The 5,658-nt window shown below is 35.7% G+C and overlaps 1 pseudogene; it reads right to left on the bottom strand.

The window, feature by feature from the left end:
- Nucleotides 1-238: 238 nt before the first annotated feature.
- LOC148587384 (uncharacterized) lies at nt 239-2,448 on the bottom strand (annotated as a pseudogene).
- Between the last annotated feature and the right edge of the window lie 3,210 nt (nt 2,449-5,658).

Genomic DNA, 5,658 nt, shown 5'->3' with positions numbered 1-5,658 from the left:
TCGGAACCCAAGGTCACTTCTTTTGGTTTTAAAGGTAATCTACTAGGGTGTCATGTTATTAATGTAATTTATTGTATCAAAATGTATTTTATCCTTTATCAAAGTAACAAAAGAAATTATAAAATAAAAATAAATAAATAAAAAAGAGTAAAAATTTATAATGGATCAACGACTTATTTGTGGAACTAAAAATATGGATAAAACTAGAAAGATCACAAAATGATTAAGCAACATGAGGTAGCTGAAAATTTGCCAATCATCTGTCCAATAATAAATAAATAAAAATGTATGTTTTGGCTAGTATGCTAATTATTAATGGAATACAAAACAACATAGCACAATGAATTAGTTAAAACCAACGTTTCATTTTCCTATCAAAGATGTTTGATCCATAAGTTGAACTGACCATGCCTATCAGAGAGGGGAACTGCATCGATACAAACAAGGTGACTGGGACACTAGCCAAAAGAATGATCGAATTGACAAACCATGTTTGTCCATGAAACATAAGCAAAAGAGCAGCACAAAAGGCTATCATCATGAATGCAATAGAAAAGATAAGAGTAAAAAGTCCGATAATCATCTTTCTGGGCAAGGTTTTGAGGAAATCTTCTTCTGCAAAACTCGATGTTAGGATCCCTAGGAACATGAATATTGAAGTTGCCGAGGAAAAGAGCGATAAGGAATCAGATATTATGAAGAGCTTAAACAATTTTTCATTTAAGAACATTGGCAAGCCTGTGGCTTGGTCGTTGCCACTTGCAACAGTAAAGGCTGCAGCAAACATAATGGTGACAATGAGAGTACCTACCACTGTACAAGAAGTTGCTGTGTTCTTCATTTGTTGCTCTCCTGCTTTCCTCATATCCTTGTGCTCGTGGGTAAACAATTCTCGAGGAGTCAAATGTTCTTCGTTTAAAGCTTCCTTAAGCTTGGGATTAACAATAGTCTCCACCTCCTGCATTTGTTAATCAAAGTATTAGAACGAAAAGGCTACCCAAAAGATATATACATCACATATCAGTCAAAGAGTGATGTTTCCGCACTCCAAAAACAATTTTATTTGATGAAGACCTATTCAACCACTTAGATTCAGCGACTCCAATTACTGTTTACGTCCCTGGAACATCTCAGATTATGTAGTTGTCCAACTACTATTTTGAACCTAGCATTTTCATAACACCGAAATCCTAAACCCAAATATCATAATCAAAGCTTCAAAATTTTCTGCTTTCCAAACGGCCAAAGAAATAAATCTCACTTTTTTAATCCTAACTTAAACACAGATACACAATGGAACATTTTGGACTCCTAATTTAATCAAGTACATCAAAGTATCAAGCAACGTTAATAACTCAATCTGTCTTAAAAATAATTTAAGTTTTTTTTTTTTTTTTTCCGTATAATTTTTCAATCACAAACCCTAACCCTATGTTCAGGACGGTTCATTTTGTAAGGTTTTTTTATTCGTTAGGTTGTTTCTTGGAAACAAAATTTAATTACATGATGCATGTAGCTTGCTTGCTAGATGTAATTTATCTATGTATACCTACGTATACGTACCTATTTCTATATGTGTATATTGGACATTTAAATATGTGCGCTAAGGATTTTAATTTTATATAATAAGAAAAAAAGAACAAAAATTCATACAAGGATTTTATAAAAGAAATGAAACAAAATACACGTACAATTAATTATGTAAAATTAACTATTATACAAAGATTCTTACATGTTGTATAGATTTAATATCTGAAAAAATTAGTGAAAATAGAATGATTAATCATAGAAGGGACTGGATATAGCAAATAGAGTGGTTTTTAACCGCCCATTTGAAAGACCCCTACTTCTAATTGCAACGTGAGAAGATTTCAATTTCTCAACTTGTGGTTCAAAAAGTAGAACTTTTCCACCTAAGTGCACTTTAGTTTTTATTGGCAATAAATACTCACCCCGAAAAGGAGAAGAAAACTACCTCGTATCAGAAATGGGATAAATGCAACTTGCGTTAAAAATAAAAATTTTGGCTCAACTTTCCTTTCTCCTTTCTAAATCTCTAGAATTTGAAACATTATAGCTAGTAGTGCTGGTATACTGAAGAAATATAAAGCGAGAGAGATGACCTTAAACCATTGTAGTTCCAGTTGCATCTGCAATGCTGCACCCGGGATGCGATTAAAGGTGGGTAGAAGCTTCTAACAATATCCCTTCCATATGTAATATATTGTTCATGGAGTTATCTTCAGAGTATACCCTCAGGAGCTTCACATGAAGCCCGTATATAATACTAAATATTTTAGCTTGGCGATACAGGACTGGACTCGGAAATATGGTTCTGCCTTTGTCATCACTACACCACAAGAGATCTGGACTTTCTCTCACTATTTCATAAACAAACTCAAACAACCCTTCCTTGATAGCACGGAAGATGGCTGTATAAACATCCATTCTTCTTCATTTGACATTGATATATCTGTGTGCATGTACTTCATAAGTACACTGTGGTGGAGATTGGCCAACTTTGTTTCATATAAATCCTCGACTCCTTTGAAAATTAAAAATCAAAATAATTCCAACTTAACTAGATGAAAAAAAAAAAAAAAAAAAAAAGCATAATAAAGAAGCTCATAAAATTAATCGAAAAATGAGATTAATTGAGTTGATACAGTATGCCGAAGACTAGGTTAAGGGGAGATGATAGGAGATATGACACTAGTTGGTGCAATACAGCTAGCACTGCAAAGTAAAAAGCAACACTTAATTATCAGCATTAGAAAATTATTGCTAGAAACAGAGTAAACTATATGTACATAATTGTTGCGGGTGGTCCCTCTTTATGTGGGGACCAACCCACGTGGCAAGCACAAAGGGTTCTACCCTTTGTGTGCAATATAAAAGGAGTGTTCACGTGAGAAAACGCTAGTGAGAAAAAGAAAAAAGAATAAGAAGAAAAGAAAGAGTGCAGCGGCGCAGAGAGAGAAAAAAAAGAAAAAGAAAAAGAAAAAGAAGAAAAAAAGGGTTACGCATTTTTCACATCCGTCAAAGGTTAGAAGGTCATTTGTGGTTCGATCTTGATGCAATTTTAGAGTGTTGCTCCTGACGACGAGTGCTACGCATTGACTGGTGTCAATCGTTAGAATTCCTCTCCAGTCGCTTAGTTGCTAATACCTACTTTGTGAGATCTTTCTTTATTCTCGTTGGAATCCACTTTAAGGTGATGAATTTATGCTTAATCTAAGAATGCATGTATTCTTGATGTGGTGATAACCTTTAAATATCTCTCTAGGAAAGACAATTGTAAACTCAATATTGTTGATAGTGGAAGATTTAACTGGATTAGGTCACGTGGTTTTTACCTTCGCATTAGAGTGTTTTCCACGTAAAAATCTTGGTGTCTTGCTTGTGGGTTTGCTTAATTATTATTTTGTTACTGTGTGACTATTTAGTTTACACAAAGAGGGGTAGATTAATTCCCCCGAGCATCTGAAATTGGTGTTCACCCCTAACAAAGTGGTATCAAAGCCTTTAGTTCATTGTTCGTGTGGAGTTCTTGTGTACATTAAATGGAAGAGTCATCTAACAGCATGGTTAAACTCACAGCTTCCAATTATTCAATTTGGAAGACTAGGATGGAAGATATTTTGTATTGCAAGGAATTGTTTGACCTTATTGAGTTGAAATGTGTCAAACCAGTTGCTGCAACTAACGATGATTGGAAGAAATTGAATAGGAAAGTCATTGGATATATTAGGCAGTGGGTTGATCAAAGTGTCTTTCATCATGTAGCTAAAGAAGTTGATGCTTATAGTCTTTGGCAGAAGTTAGAGAGTCTTCATGAACGAAAGACTGCTCAAAACAAAGCATTTGTGATAAGAAGACTTGTGAATTTGAAGTACAAAGATGGGCATAGTGTCACAAAGCATTTGAGTAATTTTCAGGGATTGTTGAATGAGTTGTCTACCATGAAACTTGCACTAGATGATGAGGTGCAAACAATACTTGTGTTGAATTCTTTGCCAGACAGTTGGGAAACCTTGGTGGTGTCGCTCAGTAATTCGGCTCCCAGTGGTGTGATAACTACGGGTATGGTAAAAACAGCATGTTCAATGAAGAGGCAAAAAGAAAATAATAAGGTATTTCTTCTCATTCAGAGGCACTTGTTATAGAAAGGCGGGGGAGAAGTAAAAGCAGAAGACCTCACAGGTATGACAGTCGTGACAAGTCAAAAGGAAAGTCCTACTCAAAAACATACATAAAATGTTTTCATTCTGGCAAGCCTGGGCATATAAGAATAGGCGGGGGAGAGGTAAAAGCAGAAGACCTCACAGGTATGACAGTCGTGACAAGTCAAAATGAAAGTCCTACTCAAAAAACATACATAAAATGTTTTCATTCTGGCAAGCCTAGGCATATAAGAATAGATTGTAGAAAGTTTAAAAGGGAACGGTTGAAAGGAAAAGACGAAGAACGTCAAGAAGAAAAAAACACTGCAGCAGTTGCATCTGATGGTGATATGGTATTTGCTTTTGATGAAGCTTATGCTAATCTCATATGTGATGAATCTATGTGGGTAGTTGATACAGCATCATCTTTTTATATTACTCCACATAGAGATTTCTTCGCTTCCTACACCAGTGGCGATTTTGGTTGGGTTAGGATGGGAAATGAAGCGAAGTGTAAAGTTGTGGGCATGAGAGATATACAGCTAGAAACTAGCATTGGGTGCAAATTGATTCTCAAGGATGTCAGACATGTTCCTGAAATGCGCTTCAACTTGATTTTTATTGGAAAACTTGATAATGAAGGCTACCACAATTACCTTGGAGGTGGACAATGGAAACTAAGCAAGGGTTCTCTTATCGTAGCCAGGGGAAAGACGACCAACAGTCTCTACAAGACAGCTGCAAGACTAATCAAGGGAGATGCGATTGTTGTTGAGAATGAAAACTCTACTGAGCTATGGCATAAGAGGCTTGGTCACATGAGTGAGAAGGGACTCCAGATTCTCACCAAGGAACAATTCCTACCTATTAATAAATGTATGTCACTAACACCATGTACTCATTGTCTTGTTGAAAAACAAAGAAAAGTTTCATTTCAAAAATCATCTTTATCAAGAAAGTCTACTATTCTTGATTTAGTTCACACTGATGTCTGCATTATGAACACTAAAACTCTAGATGGTGCACTTTATTATGTGACTTTTATTGATGACCACTCTAGAAAGGTATGGGTGTTTCCTTTGAAAATCAAAGATCAGGTATTGGGTGTGTTCAAAGTTTTTCATATGAAGGTTAAAAGAGAAACAGATCACAGCCAAGGTACAAGGTGCGACTAGTTGTAAAGGGTTCGGTCAAAAGAAGGGCATTGATTTTGATGAAATTTTCTCACCCGTGGTAAAGATGTCTTCTATCAGAATTGTTTTGAGTTTGGCTGCCAAAATGAATTTGGAGATCGAACAGCTTGATGTGAAGATTGCTTTCCTTCATGGTGACATGGAAGAGGAAATTTATATAGAGCAACCAGAGGGGTTCACAGCTAGAGGTAAAGAACATTTAGTGTGTCGGTTGAAAAAGAGCTTGTATGGACTTAAGTAGGCATCGAGATAGTGGTATAAGAAGTTTGATTCCTTTATGGTTGATCATGGGTATGACAGAA

The sequence above is a fragment of the Corylus avellana genome, chromosome 2, assembly GCF_965113065.1.
Source record: "Corylus avellana chromosome 2, dhCorAvel1.hap1.2, whole genome shotgun sequence".
In the NCBI taxonomy this organism is placed as follows: domain Eukaryota; kingdom Viridiplantae; phylum Streptophyta; class Magnoliopsida; order Fagales; family Betulaceae; genus Corylus; species Corylus avellana.
This window is presented reverse-complemented; position numbering and strand designations above follow the sequence as displayed.